This window comes from Macrotis lagotis, chromosome 1 (genome assembly GCF_037893015.1).
Source record: "Macrotis lagotis isolate mMagLag1 chromosome 1, bilby.v1.9.chrom.fasta, whole genome shotgun sequence".
NCBI lineage: Eukaryota > Metazoa > Chordata > Mammalia > Peramelemorphia > Peramelidae > Macrotis > Macrotis lagotis.
In genome coordinates this window covers 194711380-194736692 of record NC_133658.1, presented here as the reverse complement: position 1 = coordinate 194736692, position 25313 = coordinate 194711380, and the positions used below count along the sequence as shown (strand labels likewise).

Genomic DNA, 25313 nt, shown 5'->3' with positions numbered 1-25313 from the left:
AAGATAAAAGTGCTGATATTTAGTTGTTTGAATTCTTGTTTTTAAATTTAGCAATTAAAACTGTTAATTAGGCCCTGAATAAATAAAAGGAAGATGTCACCAAGATGCTTTCATTTAACAAGTTTATTTTAAGAGAGGCATGCTCTTTAAATTGATTTGAGAAAAAATACCTTTGGATATAGCCCAAGAAAATTACTGAAGTGATTTTGCATATTCTGATCTCAAGCAAATATCTGAGAACTTGACCCCAAAATCTTAACTATGACACATCAGCTAGCATATAATATAACTGGAAAACTAGTAAATGGATATTTTCAATATTTTGTGATAGAATTATTATTACACAATTACACACATTATTATGTGATTAGAATTATTATTACACAATAATGAGAAATTAGGGTATCTCTTTGAACTACACACATTCCCACTCTCCCTTTCAATTTTAAGATGCAAGAAAAATATTAAGTTTAACTTTAAGTTTTTGTTTGTTTTTAATAAGGAGAATACTCAGTGAAAAGTAATTATTTATTGTGACAAGGAACTCTTTGTTCTTGGTCTAAAATTGACCAGTTGCTTTGTTTTTATTTTGGTGTCTTGGGACTGAGAGAACAGAGAATTGTTTTTAGCTGCTTAAAAGCAGATGTGTTTAAAGAGAAAAAATCTGATAATACATTCCAATATCTCCATTTCCCATTATTTCAAGAGAAAGCAAAACATTGCTAAGAAATGGATAAATCCTCCCTGTAAATTTATCTTACAATGACTAAGAAAAATGAAAATAACAATGGTAAATTCGAACAATAGTCATTGCTTAAAGAGCAAAGGACAAACCTCAGGAGGTAGAGGAAAAGAAAAAAAAAAGAATCCAAATAAATATTTAAAAAAATAATCTCCACCTTAGAAGAAAATGTAGAGGGGGAAAAACACAACAAAAACACTGTCAATGACAGAAAGGTTAAGTGGAGGTATAATAAAAGAAAGGAAAGAATAAGAAAGGATGATTTAAGACTATATCTTTCATTTCCAGCTTCTGTTCATAAGAAGCTAGATATGCAAGCTTAGTTTGGGGCTATTTCTAGAATGAAAAAAGAAAATTATTTGAAGACATTCAAAACAACATAATTTCCTTGTAAGATATATCAAAAAATATATCAATATTTATATCCAAAATTTTCTTGGTCATTTTTTGTGGCTCAAGGACTGTTTTTTATGCTAATACTACAAATGGCAATGACTACAATGATTAAAAATGATGCTTCTAATTAATGTTATAATTGTGTGCAGTGATCTCTCCATCACTGCTTGTGCCAAAACAATCTCTCCCTGATATGAAACAACATAATACTTGATTTATACTTTTTTCTTAAAAACCTCTTCTTTTCTACTAACTATAATTCCTTGGCCTTAGAGTCTTTGTTTTATTTGTCCTTTCATTTCCCATAGAGCTAATTAACACAGTATTTGATATAAAGAGGATGCCAAACGAGTGAATGAACGATGATGATGGACAAAAGGAAGTGAAAACTCAGAGTGATTGCTGTAACAGCAGGCCACTAGGAAGATGAATTTCAAAATTTACAAGTTTCATGCAGCTCATCAAGAAAATGCCCAAATGACTCCCAGTGTAGCCTAATATAATTCTTATCATCTCTATACTGAAAATGGACTCTTCCTCTGAAAATGATTCTTTGTGAAGCCATAGGTGATTTATATGGGATCTTAGGAAGGAAAATTAGAACAAAGTCAATCCTGAGGAGTCTATCAGTCAACAAGCATTAATTAAGCACCTACTGTATTCCAAACATTGTGCTAAGTGTCTGGTTGCTACTCTAAAGGAATTCACAGCCTAATGAAGTTAATATAATTATGTACAAACAGGATACACAAAAGATAACCTGTGGATAAGCAAAAGAAGGAAGGCAATAATATTAAGGGAGAATGGGAAAAGCTTTTCATAGATTATAGCATTTTAGCCAGGACATGAATAAAAGCTAGGAAAATCAAGCAATGAAATTGGGAGAGAATATTTTAAGCATGGGGATTATCCAGTGAAAATGCCCAGATTCAGGATATGGAGTGTCTTGTGTTAGAAGTCGGGAGAACAGTGTCAGTAGAACACAGTGAATATAGAAAAAAGGAGGAATAAGGTACAAGAAAATCAGAAAGTTAGGAGGTGAAGAGCTTTGAATGTTAAACAGAGAATTTTATATTGAATCCTAGAGGTGATAAAAGTCATTGGATTTTATTGAATAGGAGTGAATAGGAAAACTAATTTGACAGCTTAGTAGAGGATGGACTGGACTGGAGAAAAACTTGGAGGCTTTTAGTCTCTCTTTTGTCTCTTTCAGAGAAAGCATTTGGCTCCTTCCAAATGAATCATTAATCCTCCTGCAATCCTATTGTATGTGATACTATTTTTATCTCAGAAATAGAGAAATATAGAGAAAATGATTTAAACAGGAATAGAACCCAAGCCCTGATCAAGGCCATTCCATTGAGTGACTCATTGAACATTTCTTCTATTCAAAATCAAATCTTGCTTTGTTATTGCTATTATTGTATGGTTCCTTTGTATCAGATTGGATTATAATACAGTCACCTTTACAAGGTGATCATTCTTTCAAATGAAATGAAAATATGGAAAACCCTTTGCAAATTTTAAAGTGGCATATAAATGACAGCTATTGTCATCTTTATTATTATTAGACAAATTTGCTTTAGGAAAATTTAAGAGGGGATTCTGTCATACCTCAGGTCTGAAAGAGGAAAAAAAGAACATAGAGCTGAGGAAATAGAAAAACAATTCGAATCAGCTTATGACCCCTTTTTATCACATGGGTCTATGAGCAGAGATATTGGATCTCTTAATGAGTCAAATGCTCTTTGAAAAAATACAGGCATTTACATTCCTGTAATAATTTCTATATGCTCTATAACTTTGGAAATTGCATTTAGGAACAGAGATAATGAAAGGCAAACTAGTTGTTCGTTTTAGGTGCTACTTATTTCCCTTTCTATGCTCTTCCCTTCTGATTAGAAATTTTGGTAGATTGAAAGAGTTGGATGACCTTGGTTCAAATATTAGCTGTGCTACTTAAATTTGTGACATTGGACATGTCTTTTTTACCTCTCTGGACCTCAGGTTCCGCAATCCATAAAATGAAAGAATTAGAATAGATGAGTTTTAAGAGGCTCCTCCCACCTCTAAATCTATGATCCATAATTCTCCCAAACCACCACCTACTATTTTCCAGATCCCACTTCTAGGTCTAATTCGGAATTGCCTGGCTTTATCCTATTCTTTCAAATTACTTTTATCAAGTTAACAGCCTTGAAACTCTTATTTCTTCAGAACAGTTCATCATATCTAGTCCTTAGGAGAAAAATAAACTAAAATATAACTATGACTATAAATCCCACAGTTAATATCTGGCTTTTATAGACGAATTTTTTTAATCTAAAAGAATATATCTCTCTATTCTTTTATTATACTTGTTATTTGAGTGTTTCTGGTATTTCAGTAGAAAAAATATTAATGTCTTAAAACATCAATGTAATAATTAAATAAAATACCAAATCACATTAATTAATCAATTGGGATTCTTTTCTGCTAGTGGCAACATGGAGACTGCTAATAATGGTTGATATTTCTGTTTCATTAATAGTTTAAAAAATGAATTCCTTGCAGCAGTTTGATGAAGAAGGCAGTATAGTTATAATTATTCCCATTATAAAAATGAGAAAAATGATGATTTATTTTTAAATGATTGTATTATAGCCATAAAGCTAGTCACAAGAAATCTGACAAATCTGTATTTTCCATCCTCTGTTAATATATTAGTCCTATGTCACTGACTTAGGAATAGCAAGAACATTTCAAGTTATATCTTTGATATTATTCTTTTTACCTGTTTTAATTCACTTTAATTCTCTGGGCTTGGTTTTTGATCTAAAAAAAAGTGGGGATTTTGGTAGATTTTCTTTGCTTTCCCTGCCAGTTATAATATTTTGTTATTTTAGTCTTCTATATTTCTTCTCTTAATCCTCATTCTTTCTCCATTTTTACCCATAGGGAGAGGAGAGAAAAGGAGGAAAAAGAGATGAGAAAGGAGGGAAGATGATCAATTAGGTGAAATAGAGAAAAGTGAAATTCCAAGTAGGTTCACCATGAAGGATAAGATAAGCAGAAATTTCTGATCTATACAGCAGTACTCACTTAACTCATTCCAAATATTTAACCGTGCAAGAGGAATTATTTGGGAGATCTTTTTTAACTCTTATCATGAATGATAGTAATAGCATTACACAATAATGAGAACTTAAATATCATGGCCTAAATTTCTAGCAGTTTGACAAAATATCAGTTGTTTTTGTTTAGATTTCAAGACAAAAACGAAGATTTTCCTTTTAATTCATTACCCTTTTTTAGTGGAATTAGGTAATTAAAATACTTAAACTAGCCACACTGATAAAAAGAGATTGACTATCTCACTCAGGAAAATCATGAGATAAATAGTTTGTTGTCCAAATAATGATAACAACTGAATAAAAAATCCATTGGGTTAGTCTGTAGTATCTATACCTGGGACAGGAAAGCTAAGGATTGTGAACTGGACCCAGAAATAAACAGAAGGAACAACATCTTAGATTGCTTTGGGAAAATTGTTGTTTGTCCATTTTTTTTTTGGCTTTTTTGCAAGGCAATGGGATTAAGTGACTTGCCCAAGGTCACACAGCTAGGTAGCTATTAAGTGTCTAAGGTCAAATTTGAACTCAGGTCTTCCTAACTCCAGGGCCAGTGCTCTATCCACCCTGCCACCTAGCTGCCCCTTTGTCCTTCATTCTTGAAGAAAACTATGACATTATGAAGGGAATACTATGACTGGTTTTAAATGAGGAAAGGCTGTACAAAGCCAACAGCCTCACTGAAATCCAGTGGCAAGCTAAATATCAGGATGACTGGAGATGACCCCCTTGGAAAATTGTGCAATACTTTCAACGTTCCAATCTGGCTAGTTCTGCCAAAGCCTCTGTTTCAAGATGGTAATATTTTCCCAGAAATGATGCATAGCTATGAATCATGGGACACCACAATTTCAAAAAGATCAAAATTTTTGCTGTCAAAGGACAATAAGAGAAAATATGTATGAGTACAAGAAGTCTATGTCATAATGTTATTAGGGGTTCACACAAAAGAAGTAGTCAAAGAATTCAATGAGACTGGAAAATTAGGAGGACTAGTCATTTAGAAAAAGCAAGGAATGCACCAGTATTACATAGCTATCCACAAAATGTTGGTTGGGGGGGAAACTCAAAGAAAAGACTCTAGCAGCACAGAAGCAAGGTTTTCTTGTAAGTTTAAAGGAAGGTTCAATGAGTCACACGTGATGATTAATGAGTAAAGTACAATCTGCCTTAAGTCCTTGATGGTAGAGCCAAGCTATACACACATAAATGCACACATGTAAGTATATGTATGCCTATATACTCATACATTTGTATGTATACATATATTTATTTACGTGTTTATTTTGGTCTCTCTAAGTACTTAATAAATGTTTATTCAGCTGAACTGTATTATTAAATTATTTATATCTATGGCATGACAGATTTATTGAAGTAACATATAATAAATTAATATTGCACTAACGATACATAGTTCAAATTGCTGGAGTAATTAAAAGCACTTTATATTTTCTAAAGAAAAGTTCACCTATTGTACATGATTGCAGAATTGGCCATATTATACAATATAAATATTGGAAAACTTCACTTAATCAGAGCTCTTAGTGAATAAGAAACAAAGATGTATGTATACACCATATATACATATTGTATGTGCATATTGTTGTATATACATATTATTCCTTGTGATTATCTATAGTTTTATATAATGAAACTTTTTAAGTGAGGATTCTGATGTATTAAAAAATCTCAAATTATCAAAACTTGAATTATGTTCAGTATTTTATATTTGTTAATGAACTAATATGGTTTAGAAATACTTTCAGCATAATTCAAAACAGAAAATTCTATTGACCAAGAGCTGTATTTACTAAGCATGTTTTTGTATTGTATATGAGTGAGAATTTACTGTCATGATGGCAATATTTACTATCATCAATTCTATCAACGATGATGATGATATTTTAGGATCATATATTATTATATATTTTTCAAAAGATTTCCGTATCTTTTTTCACTCAGTTCCTACAGAAACTAACTAAATTGCCACATTTTATGATGTCATTTGGTCCCCACAAGTCTATGAATTTAGCAGAAAGCTCTTCTCATAATCTGATATTTAAATCTAAATGTTTATTTAGTTGAACTGTATTATTAAATTATTCATACCTGTGGCATGACAGATCAAATTGCAATTGCAAATCCATTGAATACTGATGATCCATGTCTCAGATCATTAGTTCCATGAAGTAGTCATTGTCAACATTACTGCTTTTGTTGCTATTTTTACAAATAGGGAAATCAAGGTTTAAGAAGGTATAGTGACTTCCATTAATCATACTAGTTGTGTGTCAGAGATAAATACCAGAATCACTAATTATTTTAATATTTGTTTCAGTCATCTACTTCCTCATCCCACTGAATCTATTATCTCTAATAAGTCACTTATGATCCAATGTGTTTCCCCACTATCCTTACCAAATGAATGTCCCAGTTTCTTTAATGTGAAAAAGTGGTTTTATGATATCTTTCTCTTTTAACTTTGCTCAATTTTATAACTGAAGAAATTGAGTTTATTAATTTGTCCAAGGCCATTCTAGGAACTGGTAGAGTCAGACTAGAATCCAGCATTTTGAGTCTTCTTTATATTTATCCTATACTATATCTCCAATTTAAGATTGCCCTAGTACCAGCTTTACAATGTCAAGGCATTTCTGCTGGCAAACTTAGTCTGAATCATTCAATCAGAATTACAAGAACACTCAAATGAGTTAACTCCCTTACTTCATTTTGTTACAGCCTCTGCAGAAAATCAATATGGAGCTGGATAAAGACCTCTTGGGATCAATAATTCAGTAAGCTTGGATAAACTTGCCCCATTTGGACAAAAAAAAACATTTTAATGTGTGTTCTTTTCAATAACTAAATCCATGGAATTCTAGTGCCGTAAATTCCTAGGAACTGAAACTGACTTTTCAGCATCAGCATCTAACAGAGTTCTGCATACAGTAGGTATTTAATAAATCTTCATTGGAAGTCTTCAATGAGCCTTTTTCTTCTATTGCACACACTTAATTACACATGAAATATTATTTTATGAAAATATAACTAGATAAAGTATTGTTTGAAAATGATTTAAGAGGAAGAAAGTCATAATTTAAAGATGTCTTCCTAAGCTGTAATACAAAGCAACAGTTTTAAATATTGAGAATTCAGTTCCAAATGTTGTTCTAAAAATCTTAGTTCATTGTTGTGTACATAGGTGTATGTTCACATATGTATTTCTTTTTTTTGGTATGAGTATATGTGTACATGTGTGTGGCAATGTTGATATTGTATAGACACATATGACATATATTTGTATACATATATACACAAATACAATGAAATTCCCTGACCTGTTTTAAGGCCATTTTAACATGTGGTACAGAGATCACTAAAAAGGAAATAGCATCCTAAGTCTGTGCCAGATAGTACTCACTGGGCAATAATTTGCCTCACTCTCATACCTCATTAACACTTCTTTCAAATTGTACTTTCAAACTGGCACCTCCTTTTTTTCCTTAGTGTCCCAGAGCTAATGTTTTCTGTGGGATGGCAGTCATTAGTATCCCTTTTCTCTTTATTGTACCACCTCTGTTATCCTTTAATGCCTCACTGGGTTGGCCACATTTCAATATGACTTTCTAAATGCCAGGGGGAAAAATAGCAAAGGCCTAATGCCCTCAATTATCATATATCATCCTCTGACACCTATTCCCCTGTAAAAGAAACAAATATATGGAACCATGCTTTCCAAAATATCAAAACCCTAGGGAGCCTGGGAGTTGGGTGATTGGTGATTTGGGTGATTCATTCTTTCAGTCTTGGTATATGAGATTCTAATCTCTAGAACTAGGGGTGTGATGTATGTATTTGACTCTGAAGAGAGGAAGAGTAGCAAAGCTGAGGTTTTTTTTTAACAAAGGAATGTTAATATCATATCAGTGTGACCTCTTCTAAGATCATGTTGCAAGCCTAAAGGTTCAACAATTAAAAATTTACAAACATGTATACACACATACTCACACCTACACATATGTGCACATGCATGACTTTGCTCCAGAGAATTGTTCAATTCTTTCTTTAATGGAGATGGTTTCCAAATGACTATTTCTAGTCCTAATCTATTTTCCTGATTCCAATTATTTATTACCAATAAGAAGGGAGAAGAGAAAGACAGACATGCAAAGAGACAGAGGCAGAGTTTGATGTAGTAGATAGATAGCTTCATAGCCAGGAAGACAAGACTTTGATATATGCTAGCTGTGTGATTCTGAACTAGCCACTTAATATGTCAGATCTGTAGGTGATTTCCTAAGTTTTTATGCTGCACAGGAGGCACTGACCTGCATTTGGTAGAAGAAATTTGATCATCTACACATTATGAAAAATTAATGAATTCACAAATCTAATTATGATATTTGTCTAATTTCCCTCTAGATTCTTATCTGATCTATCATAATTATTTTGCACTCATAACTGACTCCTTTCCTAGACTATTATATATACTTAATTCCTGTTAAAGCTATTTTCAGGGTTACTTGAATAGAAAACTTAGAATTCAGTGTAGATTATTCCCCTTCCCTAAAATATCTATTCACAACTGAATCAGTAAATTTTACTGATTCCTCCTCACCCAATCCTTTAATAACACTTTTATCTTTCTTGCCCGTTGATGGTATTTCTTCAATTATCAGACATTTCAAAAAGTTTGTTATGCTTTGTTCTGAAAGACATATTTCATGGTTTCTCGTGAAATTTCCAATCTTCTAAGACAATACTTTATAGTTTTTTGTGTGTATCATAGATGACATAGTAAAATCTATAGACTCCTCAGAATAATATTTTAAATATTAAAAATTAAATTAAATAGGAAACTAACAGTTATCAAAAATAGTTTTAAATATTCATAGATCCTAAGTTTAGCATACTAATTGAGGGGTTTAAAGGGCAATATTGTTATTGTTCAGTCACGTCTGACTCTGTGATCCTTTGGGGATTTCTTGGCAAAGATTCTGGAGTGGTTTGCTATTTCCTTCTCCAGCTCATTTTACTAATGAGGACACTGAGGCAAATAAGGTTCAGTGACTTTCTTAGGGCCCCACAGGCAGTAAGTATCTAAGGTCAAATTTGAATTCAAGAAGTCACATCTTACTGATTCTGGAGCAGCATTCTATCCACTGTGCCACCTAGCCATCTTAAAGCACAACTTTTGTATATTTATTTTTATTTTTTTTAAAATAAAGTTATTTATTTATTTATTTTGAATTTTACAATTTCCCCCTAATCTTGCTTCCCTCTCGCCATCCCCATAGAAGGCAATCTGTTAGTCTTTACATTGTTTCCATGACATATATATATATATATATATTCAACTTAGATCAATATATATATATTGATCTAAGTTGAATGTGATGAGAGAGAAATCATATCCTTAAACAACTTGTATATTTAACATATGCAATATTATGCCTTTAGTGGAGGAATAAAGGAAGTATCTGGGATTTATTCAGGGTGGAATAATTTTGGCATGTAAAAGTGGCATTTCCTTTCTATCTTATGATTTAGTGAGTTGCCAGGAGTACTTTGCCCTGGTTACACAGCTAATGTGCATTAGAGGCAACAGTTGATTCCAAGTTTTTCTAACTCTAAGACTGATTCATAAAGCTTGGCTTTCTCTAACTAAAACATAATTACAATTACAAATTATAAAAGAAAATGCTGTGTGAATTGAGAAAGAGACATTGAAGTCAGGATTGTTTTTTAGAAAGAACAGAAATGTAATGGATAAAAGAGAAAGAAAAATGAAAATGGAAGGATTGAAATAATAAACATGGCAGACAAAGCAATAAGGGTTCTTTAGCTAAAGGGAAATTAGGGATGATAGAGGACAAATTTAGAAACTCATAAATGCCTATCAATATATTTAAGCTGAATGGGATTCTTCTTATTTATCTCCTTGCCGTGGTAATGCTCGTTTTATGTCAAACCTCTTGATCCCTATATTACTTACTTCTTCTGACCCACTTAGCTCTGTGATAAGCTATCCTGAATGCTGACTTTGGTTTCCTTTTCTGAAATTAGTAACCAAAGTTCTGTCTTTCTTGGCTTGTATTTTGAGCTACAGACCTCTTATTGTTCATATTAAGATTGTGCAAAACTTTTGTTTCTGTTTGCACATATTGATTAAAACATATCTTCCCCTTTTCTAATATAAGAAAGCTTCAGTTAGCATTGTAGAACATGAACATACATATTCTTGTAGAATCCCAACTCCAATATACCAATGGGGGAAGAGAAAAAGTTCTCTCTTTTCAATTATTTCCTTATCACCTTGTTCCTTTCAATTATCATAATAATTTTTTATTTGTTTTACTATATATAAGCTGATTCTAAATTAATCTTCCTTATAAAAAAGCAACAACAAAACCCTGACCATAGAAGATCAGAGATAAAAAGAACACAATTTAATCCCAAGAGGGGAAACTGAAAGTTTGCTTAATCACAACAGTTTGATGTGTTCTGTGGGAAAAAAAACAAGCAATTTCTCACAGAGGAGCAATAAGTTTTGAAACTAGTTTCATGATCCAAGACATTAAAGCTAAAATTATAGCTTGGGCCACAGAGTTAGATAGATTTGTCAAGTGTAGGGCCTATCTTTAAAACCAAACAGTTGAATGTAGCCCTTAAAGATCATTTAATCCACCTTTCCATCTTATTAAAAAATATCCCTGACAGAGAGATTTAACACTAATTGCCATTTGTTTGTGAGACCTATGATTTCAATTGGGTTGGGATCTCAATATATGGAAGTTTCTTTCACCAGGGAAAATCAGTTTATTAATACCTCCTTTTAGGAGACTTCCTGGGTTATTTAAAGGTAGATTTATCATTTGCTCATAGTCCTAGGGCCCTTCTTCCTTTTCCTTCATCTGTTCCCAAAAATCTAGCAAATCTCTCTATATAGAGTGATTACTTTCTGGAGTAGCTACATTTAACTCCAAAGAGTTTCCATAACCCAACTGCATTTAATTACTCCATCTCTGTTCAACAGGCTACAAGCTGGTCATAAGTAAAATAGATTCCAAGTTTGTGATATCTTTTTTCCCTTCACTTTCACAAGGGAAATATGCTTTATAATTCTCTTCACAAAAATTCCTTTAAGAAAGAAAATGTCCCTCTAAAACTAAAATCAGCTTTCTCTAACATACAAACATTTTGTGTCTTTCTCTTTTTAATCATATCTTCCCTAATAAAGGCCTTTTAATCTCATGAAAATCATTGTCTTAAAAACTCTCTCATGTTTCTAGTTTCTACCCCTTTATCTTCTAACACTGCTGCCATTTCTTCTTCACTCTTGAGTTTCTACTCTTGCAGTCAGATCTTTACCGATTTCCTATATGCATCTCTGATTACTTATATACATTTATATTATTTATGAATTTCATTTTCCCCTTTTATAGTCTGTAGACAAAGTATAATAAAAGGAAGGAAAAGAAAGAATATACATATACATATATATATTTCTATCTTGAGAAATTTTATGCAAGTAGTAATTTGGTGGGTTATAGCTAGAGATTGCATTGCAGTTGATTTCAACCTGGGATTAGAATTTTTGACATGAATCTTGAGAAATATTCTAATCAGGGAAACACATAGATAATTTTTAAAAGAATTCATGTTTTAAGCCATTCCCCATTTGACAAATGGTCAAAGGATATGCAAAGGCAATTTACAGATGAGGAAATCATTGTGATCCATAGTCATATAAAAATTGCTTTAAATCACTACTTATTGGGGGCAGCTAAGTGGCACAGTAGATAGAGCACCGGCCCTGGAGTCAGGAGTATCTGAGTTCAAATCTGGGCTCAGACACTTAATAATTACCTTGCTAAGTGGCCTTGGGTAAACCACTTAACCCCATTGCCTTGCAAAAAAAAAAATCACTACTTATTAGAGAAATGTAAATTAAATCATCTCTGACATACCATTTCACACCTCTCAGACTGAACAATATGACCAGAAAGGACAATGATCAATGTTGGAAGGGATGTGGGAAATCTGGGAGTTGTGAACTCATCCAACCTTTCTGGAGAGCAATTTGGAATTATGCTCAAAGGGCAACAAAAATGTGTATACCCTTTGATCCATCAATATTACTACTGGGTCTATACCCTGAAGAGATCATGAAAAAGGGTAAAGCATCACTTGTACATATTCATAGCAACCCTGTTTGTGGTGGCAAAGAATTGGAAATTGAGTGAATGTCCATCAATTGGGGAATGGCTGAACAAATTGTGGTATGTGTATGTCATGGAACACTATTCTTCTATTAGAAACCAGAAGGGATGGGAATTCAGGGAAGCCTGGAGGGATTTGCATGAACTGATGCTGAGCGAGATGAGCAGAACCAGAAAAATACTGTACACCCTAACAACAACATGGGGGTGATGTTTAACCTTAATAGACTTGCTCATTCCATCAGTGCAACAATCAGGCACAGTGTGGGCAATCTGTGAGGGAGAATACCATCTGTATCCAGAGAAAGAATTGTGGACAAAGACCAAAGACTATTATCTTTAATTTTAAAAAAGTTATCTTATTATATAATTTTGCTATCTCTTATACTTTATTTTTTTCCTTTAAGGATATTATATTATATTTCTCTCTCATCATATTCAACTTAGATCAATGTATACCATGGAAACAATGTAAAGAGTAACAGACTGCCTTCTGTGGCGGGGGTGGAAGGAAGCAAGATTGGGGGAAAACTGTAAAATTCAAAATAAATAAATAGATTTTTTAAAAGAATTCACGTTTTTAACTCTTCTATTTCTAGCATAGTTTGGAAGCTAAGAAATGCTCAGTAAAAACTATTGACAGATTAACTTTGCAAGTCTGGGGCCTAAGTAATTTTATAAAAGACAACAGAATAATGATTATTAGGGTGAGGGCAAAGTGATTGCCCAGGTTTTCATTATTATTTGGGTTCCACCTTGCTTTCAAAGCCATGTGTAATTTTGTCAGCTCCTTTACAAAAACTGAACTTACTTTGTAGTCATATTATGTTATATAAGCACTGTTTGATCAAAAAGAAAATCAAAGATTGAGAGTTTTCCCTAGTTCTATTAACCCATAATGATAGAAAGGTACATTTTCTTAACTAGTCCTGTAATTCACACTGTATGTATTAACCCTGATTGATTGTACCAAGTATATTACCAAATGTTAATTATAAATAATCATTAAAATAGGGCACAGGGGCATTACTTTTCCTCTATTAGAAAAGTTCTACTTCAAATTTTTAAAATAGTTACCTAGAATAAAAGTAGTTACATTTTTATATCAATGAAGTTTTAATTATTTCATTAATTATGGTTCATTTGTAGCTATAATTTATAATTTAAGTCCTTTTATTTTTAATTCATTTATGCATTTCTCCTTTAATTCACTATTATCAGGTAATAATGTTAGTTCTTAATATAAATTCCAAGGGGAAAAATAATGAATATTGAGAGTAGAAATTTATTATGAAAATATATAATGCCAGAACTTGAAAGAATGCTAGAGATTATATACATAATCAAAACTATTTTCCAGATGAAGACACTGAAGTCCAGAGAGGAAAGTACTTGCCTAAAATGCCCATCATGGCAGTGATAAAGTCAGGACTAGGACTCAGATTTCTGAAATCGTTTTTCTAGGAATTCTCCTCTATGCCCACCATCACCCTCAATACATCATGCCACAACTAGATGGAATGAGAATGCATCATTAAGTATAATTCTTTTCATCAAATTTAACAATAATAATAGTAACTATAAACTTGTGATTAAATAGCACTTTAAGGATTACAAAGTTAATGTGCAAAGTACAATAAGGATTATATATTTATATTATCCTTCAAATAATTCTGGAAAGTAGGTGTTATTATCATCATTTTTGTTTTTCAAATTCAGAAACTGAAGGTCAGAGTTCAGGTGTTCATTCATCTTAGCATTGCCATCCTTATGTTAATAAAAACATTAACTGTGAACACAGCATATTGCTAGCTAATATTCAAAATCTTTCTGGTTTAGGAGGAGTTGTTAGGATTTCAGTTCTTTTATATTCAGTAAAAATTTTTATATGTCTCATGTGATAGACACCATGGTAAGCACTGGGGGTACAAAGAAAGTCAAACAACAGAACTTGTTCTCAAAGTGATTGTAGTCTAATAAGGCAGACAACATGTAAACTAGTATGTGCAAATAAATTATATACTAGATAAATTAAAAGTAACCAAAAGTGAGAAAACACAAGAATTAAGGAAATATCAAGGGAAAAAATCTTCTTATATGTGCAATGATTTTAGTTGAGACTTCAAGGAAACTGCAAACACCATTGAGGTAGAAATAAGAAGGGAGATCATTTTGGGCATGGAGAATAGTAGTGATGATGCCTAATTTTGAGATTGTGTGTCTTGTTCAAGAAATAGCAAGACCAGTTTCTCTCAATTGCAGCTATATGGAAGGCATGAGGTATAAGACTGAAAAGTTGGATTGGGAAGGATATGAAGGGTTTTAAAATCAAGTAAAGGATTTTATATTTGATCTGTTAAATCAAGGGTGATAACATTCTGGTAAGACTGGTTTGGTCCTGCCAAGGCAACTACAGGCTTAATTCAATAAATCTAGGAGCTTTTTAGGGATGAATTAATTAAATATTTGAACAAATATAGCGGATTAATTTTTAAGTTGATAATTTAGTATCATCTGTGAATGAAGTTATAAATATCCAAATGGCCTTTGGCAGAAAAAAAGTTTCCTATCCCTGCTTTAGGTAATATTCATTGGATTTTATTGAGTTGAGGGGAGAAGTGACATGGTCACACTTCTAGTTTAGGAAATTCACTTTGACATTTGATTAGAGGATGGGTTGGAATAAGGAAAGAATTATTGCAGTGAGTCAAAACATCAGACTATTTCAACAGTCTAGACATGAGGTAAGGAAGGTTTGTACCAGGGTGATGACATTGTCAGGGGATTGAAGAGAATGTATTCAAGATATGCTACAAAGATAAAATTTACTAGACATTGGCATTATTTTGGATATGGGGTAGTGAGAAAGAATTGAAAATCAAGGTTGATACCTACATTATAAACTTGGAGGACTTGGAGGATAGTATTACAGGGAATTCAGGAAAAGGAGAGTTTTGGGGAAAGCTAAAGAGTTCAGGTTTGGAAATATTAGATTTTGGATACCGATGGGATTTTCAGTTTAAGATGTCTAATAGATAGTTGGAGATTTACTATTAAAGATTAATTGAGAGGATAGTGCTGGATAAGTAGATATAAAAATCATAAATATGAAGATAATTGAATCCATGAGAGCCAAGTGAATTAGAATAGAGGGAGAGAAAAAAATCAGGACAGAGTCCTTTGGGACATCCATAGTTGGTGGATGGGACCTTGATAAAGATCTAGCAAAGGAAATTAGAAAGAGTGGTCTAAGGGGTAGAAGGCTATTCAAGAGAATAGTGTTATAAAAACCTAGGGAGAAAAGAGTATTAAAAATGAAGGGGAATAGGGGTGGCTAGGTGGCCCAGTGGATAGAGCACAGACCCTGGAGTCAGGAGGACCTGAATTCAAATGCGCCCTCAGACACTTAATAATTACCTAGCTGTGTGGCCTTGGGCAAGCCACTTAACCCCATTGCCTTGCAAAAAAAAAATGAAGGAGAATAGAGGAGTAATCAACAGTGTCAAAAACTTCAAAGAGATCAATATTCATTGAAAACACAGGTTCACCTACACAATACCATGAGACCTCAAAGGAATATTTTGGTGGGGGAAATATAATAAAATTATACTGGCAGAGTTAGACAGATTGTTGATATTTCTTTTCCTTCTCACTCCTGCATTTAAGACATTAGGCAGATAGATGTTAGAGCTTTTATTTTATTCCAGATCAATAATTAACCTTCTGTCTCTGGAGTATTAAACTCCAGTGCCACTTTTTCTTCTTCATGGTACACTGAAATTTAAAAAAATTTTTTTTTGTTCTTTTTGTCCAGAAATATTTTCAGTGATATAGACTATTCTCAGTAAGGGTTCCCTTTCTACTAATATAAGTCAGAAATTATTCTGTAACACACAGCCTTAGAAATTTATTTGGGGCCCTGAGAGTTTAAATGACTTAACCAGGTTCATGGTGCCATGATATGCCTGAGGTAGGATTTGAATTCAGGTCTTCTAGTCTCATAGGTAGCTCTTTATTGCTTTATTCATGTTACCTCTCATATTTTACTTGAAATCTTGAATCAAACAAATATTTTAAAGAATATCCTTAAATAACTTTTAATTTAATAAAGTTTTAGTATATCTTTGAAATGTTATTTTTTCTTCATTCATGGACACTTGAAAACTATCAATGGTAAATAAGACAGAGTTTCATTGGATAGCAAGAAAGGAGGAATGGTACCTCACTAGAAGAATGAGAAAGGATCAAAAAATAGTGACTTGGATTTTCTAAAGGAAAAAAGTCAATTTCTAATGTCTTTCTAGGCAGAAATAGGCATAGTATAATCATTATTTATCAGGGAACTAAATATCATACCAAGAAGTATCCAAAAAAAGATGTCTTCAATTATTTTCCAGGGTTTTTTCCTTGAGTTAATTTGGATTAATATTCTAGCACTGGTAACTTAATAGATACATGTGATTATTAGGCTTTTTTTCTAATTACTTCACCCATCCTTCAAATAATATGACATTAAATTTTGTCACCTTATCCTTCATTAGTCTTGTTCAAATTTGCTAATATTCCTTTTAATATATAGTATCCACAAAATATCCATAGCCTAAGTGTGGTCAAATCAATGCTATTTAAGATGGCATCATTATCTCTCTTTTGTTTAAACAAGGCAATGCAGCATCACACAGCTATGTAATTATTAAGTGTCTGAGGTCATATTTGAACTCAGATCTTTCTTCCTCTAGGGCCAGTGCTCTATCCAGTGAACTACCTAGTTACTCTCCCTTTTTCTATAAAAGCCTTTGTACAAGGGACATAACATAGTGATAGAGTACTTGACTTGAAGACAAGTCAAGAAGACAAGATTTAAATTCTGCTTTTGGTGCTTAGAAGCTGTGTAAACCTGGAAAAGTACCTTAACTTCTCTGAGCCTTATTTTCTTTATGTAGTATAGTGCCTACCTCACCAAAAGAGGATCCCAATGATAGATGTAACAATTTGAAAAAACTTTCAAATGCCATATACCATTATTATTAACATTAGCAACAACAATAGCAATAATAATCATAAATACCAAGAACACTTAATTTTTTTAGCAGTAACATCACACTATTATCTACATTCAACTTAGAGCCAATTGAAACCTCTTTCCTGTAGGAGTTGACATAAATCCTCAATGTCATATTTATGTTGTTGTCTTTGGGGATATCAATGTTCATCTATTAGCTCATTAATGTTTGTAAAAATAGATCTACCAAAGGGCAAGGGAGAGGTACTTGTTGAGTATGAGTAGACCTGAATACATTACAAACAAAGAATTACAGAGAAAAAAAAAAGAATCTCTCTATAAAGGATCTCATCAATGAAATAAAATGCATTAATTTGGGAGCAAATATATAGAGTGAGGCTAGCTAACATTTTTCTCTTCAATGCTTTCTTCCCATTTTATTTGTTATTTTGTCTCTCTAATCCTTGCATTTTCATTGCTTTACTTCAGTGACATTGGATTATGATGAAAACATGTTTGAATATAGCCTTTTAAAATATAATTGACCAGGGCAGCTAGGTGGCTCAGGGGATAAAGACTGGCCCTGAAGTCAGTAGGATCTGAGTTCAAATGTGACCTCAGATACTTATTACCTAGCTGTGTGAACTTGGGCAAGTTAGTTAACTCCATTGCCTTGCAATAACAAACAAAAAATATATAATTTATATATTTCAATATATATTTCAATATTTCAATTCTGTCACTGTATCATGAAAAGTTGACATGATTTTAGAGAATTATTATAATCAAGCTTATCTTGAAAGGTACAATTTTCTTCATCTTTATTGGTAAAATCCATAGAATTCAGTAACATTCATTTACATTTTTGTTACTATGTGGATATTTTCTAGTTTATCATATTCATTTTTATATTATAAATATGATATTCATATAAGTTGTTATAGTAAGTAAAGCACTTTATAGTCTCTTCTTTGAGCTTGCTTTATTCACAATTATTCTGTAAAATAATAGTTAAGTTTTTTCTTGTTTGACCTGCAGAAGAAATTGTTAAAACACATAGTTAAGAAATCCTATTTTCAACATCTCCAAAGTGCAAACCTTCTCTTTAATTAATAATTTTTTTTCCCAATCAGACTAAGGTTTTTATATACTCATTTCTTGCATTCAAAATATTCTTCAATGACATCTTTGGCCTGAGATTCCTTGCCATTAACAACAATGCAACTGCAGCCAACCACTTTATGGGGCTTTCCCTGTCAGTTTTACAGAGGCCTACCCATTCACCCAGCTTCTTGTTGCCATCAGCCTTGATTAAATTGATTTGGTGCTTAGCACACAGGGCCTCAACCAACTTTCATACATAGATTCATCACAGTTGGAAGCAAAAACACAAAGATGGGCTTGACTTTTGTCCAAGGTTTTGGCAATTTCACTAATTCCTCTAGCTAGGCCACTGTGGATGAGAAGATCTTCAGCACTTTTTGTAGAGCAGTGTTAACGTCCATCACACCTCCAGTAGCAATGCCTTCCTCAGCCATGGCAGCGGTTCATGGGTGAAGTTAAATCTTGAAAACACCCAGGAACCTCTGCATGCCACTCGACTCAGTGGCAACAGGGAAAGAGCTAATTAATAATTTTCACTCTCTTTTATGACAAATTACAGTTCTGTTTCATATAGTTTCTTAATGTGATTTTTCAGAGACTCGTGCAAAAAATAAATTTTTAATTATTCTTTAATGTATAAAAAGTTCTGACTTTAATTCTTTTAATTTTCTGTGAGGAAGTTGTTTTTTATTTTAAACAACTGGCTGGCAAAATTTTGAAAGGAAAGGGAGAAAGGGAATGAGAGTTGGAAAGACTGATTTGCATGAATGTTTTATCATATGTTATTAACATCAAAAAGTATAAAAGAATCTCTTGAATCTTCAGTTTTGGAATACAGAGTTAAATCTAGTAATTAAATACCGTACAAATATTTTTGTGAACTTTTTATCAAAGCAGTTCCTCCTAAATTATCACAGAACAAACTAACATACTGAATAATATCTGATTGTAACATATGCTATCAAATCTTCTACTAAGTGGTTGATCATTTATAGATTTTTCATCACAATTATTTAATTCCCATGGTATATTCTGAACCAGAATATATTATCTTTTATTTCTCCTCTCATAGAAAAAATAATTTTTCCCATTCAGAATGCAATGACTCTTCATATATTATATTTTTCCTTTGATTATAATATCTTAATGATAATATAAAGCCTATATCATGCTATTTTATTGCAAAAGTATCTTCACATAAGAAAAACATATACACTAGAATACTCTCTATATTTCATTCCAATTTAAACAAAATTTACCAAACTCTTACTATGGCAAAAGTATGAGTGTAGGTGATGTTTGAGATTAAAAACAGATAAATGACTTATAATCCTTAAGAAACTTTAAGTTGAGATGACGTACTTGTATGCAAAAAAATCTTATTCTGCCATGACTTTGTACACCTGAACAAGAATTCTACATATGGTTAGGTAATGGATTGGGGATTTCACTAACTGAATGTGATCAAACTTAACTCTTGCAAGGTTACTTATGAGACTGACAAATATAATAAATTCAGAAAATAGTGAAGTGTCTCAAGTCTTTACATGCTAACTTCTCAGCTTGTCTGCCAAATTCTTGACCCTGCCCAATTTGTACTGTGTTCCTAACACATATTTGAGCAGGAATTTCTTAATTGCACTTTCTCTCATTCTTTTATAATGTAAACATTTCAGGTCTTTCTCAATTTTAGTGCCTGCTAAATATTACATAGTTCTACCCTCACCCTCTATGACATATTATAGAATGCAATATAATAGTCAAGTTCATTAGAAAGGTAGAAGCAAAGAACTCAAAAGTTTAAAAAAAAGGAGAGATCACTTCTTCCATAGGAATAAATAGAATTATCTTCATGAGGAAAACTGTAGTTGAAGTGGATATTTAAGCCTGGATAATCAAATTCATAAGAAAGATATAAATAAAAAATTCAGCATTTAAAGAGAGGAGAAATCTCTTCTCATTTTTGGAATAATATCGTTCTCATTGGAGGGTAGTATTTGAGATAGGATTTTAAGTATATTTTAATTACAAATATTAAGAAAATAAATATTCAAAATATTTTCCAACAGAGAAAGGGTCAGGAAAAAATGATTTATTAAGTATTTATCATGTATCAGGCAATGTGTTAAGTACTTTTCAAATTACTTCTCATTTAATGTTCATAAAAACCCTGTGAGTTAAGGTGATCCACATTTATGGTTGAGGAAATTGAGAGAGTTTAAGAGGTTTTTCTAGGACCAAGTACCTTGAATTCAGAGCTTCCTGACCAGAGCACTATCCATTTTACCATAAAGTTATCATTAGTTTCTATATATCTTTTAGAATACCATATCATAGACTGGCAAATACAATTCTAACTTCTTTTTCACTGTATTTAGCTTCTATTTAAATGAGTACCCATGTAATCTCTACATTTTACCTGACATGTACATTTGAAATGCTTTGGCTAATGAGTTTTAACCATGTATCTCTTACTTTTTTCATTTCTAAAGCCCCCTGTTAAAAACTCAACTTCCCTTTCTTCACTGAATGACCTCCCATCTATCCTTGAAAGTTCTGCTCTATAGTGTCATTTTCTAGGATGCTTTGCCTTGATCTCCTGCTATTCAATAAAGATGTTTACCAGCTGACTTTACCCAACATTTTGTTTTGTATCTGTCTACTACTCTATCTTAATTTATTCTGCAGTGCAGTTTCTATTTTATCCTCCTACTAAACTATCAGATCTAGCAGGACAGAATCTATTTCTTACATATACTTCAAACACCATACTCTGGCAACAAGATGATTGAAAGAGAGTTAGATTTAGAGATATGTGAGACTTAGTTTCAAACCAAGGGGGTACTTGTCACCTTGGGGAACTTCAATTAACTTCACGGAGCTTCCATTTCATCATCTGTAAAACTGGGTTCATAATAATTTCATTGCACACCTGATGGGATTATTATGAGGAAAGCACTTAAGTGTGTGTGTTAAAGCCCTATATAAATATGAGCTGTTATTTGACATTAGATTGTTTTTGTTGATATAGTCTAACCAATGGAAAGAATACTGACTTTGAAATCTGAAGAAATTGATTCAAATACTGTCTGTAATATTTGCTAATTGGATATTGTTATTCAGTCATGTCAGTTGTGACCTATGCTTTGTGATCCCAAATGGGATTTTGCTGGCAAAGAAACTGGAGTGGTTTTCCATTTTCTTTTGCAGTGGCTCCTTTGGATCAATTCTATCAATCAATCAGAGATTAAATAACTTGCCAGGCTCACAAAGTTAGGTAGTGTCTGAGGCTGGATTTGAACTCAAGTCTTTCTGAATTCAGGCCCAGGGTTCTATCCACTGAGCCAATGGCTTCCTCACTATTTGGACAAACTACTTAAATTCCTGGGACTCAGATTTCTCATTTGTAAATAAGGGAGCTCTGAAATTCCTTTCAGGTGTAGATTTATGTTGTTATGATACCATGATCAATAGCATTTTAGGGGTAATAGCATCTAAATGAAGTGATGATAATATAGACTGATCATCACTTGAGGAGTTGAAAAGTAAAAGTTTCCATCATTCTAGAATATACTATCTATATTTGGGGAGTCTAATCTCACTTCAATTGATTATTGCTTAGAGAAAAATAACTGTGGAGTGATGTCTTTGACCTTTTTGGAAAGCTGCCTGTATTTTATTGAGAACATTTTAAGATATTGAAAATTCTTAACAGTAGACATTAATACAAGCCTGGTGATAGTAAACTTTGGATAATATTAACTATTTTTGTACTTTCATTTTCATTCAAAAGTTTTAAAGATGACAGTTTCAATTCTGAATGAAACAATTTAAAAAGTCAACACTGGTTCCTATGCCTTGGACTGACTTTCATTTCATCCATGACAGCTTACAACTGTTACAAAGAAATAAGAGCTGAACTTGGATCACTGATGTGAAAAGTCAATGTCATCCCACAGAGGTATATGGTAAATAACATGTACTTAGGGAGTGATTGTTATAATTCTTGTTTATTGCTGTTATATATACTCTGGTTTTGCTCTGAAATAGTATGGAGGTCCCTTTGTTCAAGTACAGAAATATCAATCTCAGAATAATTTTTGTTTCAAACATCTGTCTGAATGAATATTTACTATACTACAAATGAATTAATTTACAAAACAATGATTAAATGCACAGATCCATTAACTGATTATTTAAGTAATTCAACAAATATTTATTTAGTACTAAAATGTACAGTGGATATTGTTGGGTTCTAAGAAGATACAAATTTCAGTAAGATCTCTTCACTATAGATTTTATAGTTTATTCATGAGATCTCTCACAAACATATACAAACACACACATAAACACATCTTTATAAATATATGTATATATATGAATGCATATATATGTGTATATATATATATATACATTCAAGCCAAATATTTTGACAGTAGCTATTTTGTTTTATACTGTTCTGATATATTTGGGATATAATACTATAAAGCATAATTACAAATATATATATAATATAGTAGCAAATATACAGATATGTAGACATCAGATATTATCTACACATATACATATATTACAATGCAAGTATATAAAAGCAGTATAAAACAAAATGTCTACCATATTCAAGTTATTTGTCTTGATTCTGGAAGTACAAATGAAAGAAAAAAACACAAAAATCTTCCCTCAAAAATGTTATAATCTATGGAAAAAAGAGCATATGTACAAAATACAAAGGGAAAGGAGGTAAGGACAAAGGAAAAGGCAAAATACTGTGAATAATTTGAGGAGAAATTTATTTCTGGTGGTGTGGAAGGAAAACATGGTTATCAAGAATCATGGAAGAGATTGCAATTGAATTCAGTATTAAAGAAAAGTCCAATATTTGGAAAATAGCTGAATAAAGTTTGGCATATTTGGTTTTGTGATTGTGACAAATTATGTTGATGCAAGAGAGAGCAGATTGTTAAATTTTCAAACTGAGCATTTGCTCTTTAGAAATCAAAATGTCATGGTTCACATTTTTTTCCTCCAGTAGTTAAGAGGATGATGGAAAAAATGTAAATAATATATAGTAAATTGAACTTTAAAGCATGTTACATATATTTTTGAGAGCAATCTGTAAAACATTTAAAAGTATTTGTCTATCTTGCTCTAATGTCTCGTTTTACCTTGAATCTCAGCAGACATCTTAAATTCACTATGTTCAAAACTAATCTTATCTTTCTTCAAAACTCTTCCCACCTCCTGCCTTCCCTATGATTAAAGAGGTCAGCAACATTGCCCAAGTCCATCATGCCAATAATCAAGGATTGTTCTCGACTACTCACTATCTCTCATGCCAAGGCCTAATGATTTGACTGTTATAACATGTGTAGAATATGTCCCCTTCTCTTCTATGACAGTATTACTATACTGATACAGTCCCTCATCAACTCACACTTGCACTATTACAACAGGCTACTGGTGTGTCTTTCTGCCTCAAGTCTCCCCTCAAGTCAATTCATCCTCCATTCAGCAGTGAAGTGATTTTCCAAATCACTGGTGATATATTGTGTCACCACAGAAACATTTCCTGCCCCCACTGCCTATTGCATTCAGGATAAAATATAAAAGTCTTTTTGGCATTCAAAGTCCTTTATAACCTAACCCCTCTTACTTTTCCATCATTACACCTTATTTACCAGCATAGATAGATGGGTAGGTAGGTAGGTAGGTAGGAAGATAGATAGATGATGCATAGATAGATAGATAGATAGATAGATAGATAGATAGATAGATAGATAGATAGATAGACAGACAGATAGAGAAAGAGAGAGAGAAAGGGAGGAAGGAAGGAAGGAAGGAAGGAAGGAAGGAAGGAAGGAAGGAAGGAAGGAAGGAAGGAAGGAAGGAAGGAAGGAAGGAAGGAAGAAAAAAAAAACAATCTGCATGCTACCAGATAAGGAAATATCTTACATTAATGCAAGTGGGACTTGCTTACAGTATACAGAATTATCCAGTCCTAGGGTATTATGAAATAAGTTATTTTTCATGGTCACATAGCCATTAGTTATCAGATATAGAATTTAAATCTGGGCCTTCTAGATTACAAGACCAATTTTCTACTATACCAAACTGCCTTTCTCTCCCCTCCCTCTAAAACAAGCCTTAAAAAGAGATATTAGGGGAAGGGGAATCCATATTATTTGTCTTGAAATAGTGAAAAAAATTAGATTTTTATTCCTAATGCTTAGTGTAATGTCTGGCACATAGTAGGCTATTGATAATCCTATGGAATTTAGATAATATTTGTGTTGCCTGATGCCATGAGGAAGAAAAATAATCAATTGGTTTTAACTGCAGAAGATCAAATTTCAACTGGAAATACCTCAGAATAATTAGAACTACTGCAAAATAAGGTGGACTTTCTCAAAAGATAATGCATACCTACTACTCCCCTTAGATTCCTTTATCAAATCCTGATTGACTATTTGATGCATATTGTTTTTAGTATTATTTGGGTTGGATTAAATAGCACATGAGGTTCCTTTTATTTTATATTAGGTGACCCAGTCCTTAAAAAGACAAGAAACTAGGTAGAAAATGTATAATGTCACAATATTATAAGATTTAGACCTAGAAGGAATTCAAGAAGTGATCATATATGAGATAAGGGAGCTAACCTAGGTTCATAAAGAAACTACTATAACAGATAGAGAAAACCTTCAATCTTAGGTTTTCTATATAACAAAAGCTATAAA

General features: G+C 32.4%; 1 protein-coding gene and 1 pseudogene across 1 annotated transcript in view; both read right to left on the bottom strand.

Annotated features, from left to right (window-relative positions):
- CSMD1 (CUB and Sushi multiple domains 1) overlaps positions 1-25313 on the bottom strand; it is a 2413561-nt gene that overhangs the window by 863873 nt on the left and 1524375 nt on the right. The window lies entirely within an intron of this gene.
- Positions 15747-19213, bottom strand: LOC141515012 (small ribosomal subunit protein eS12-like; annotated as a pseudogene).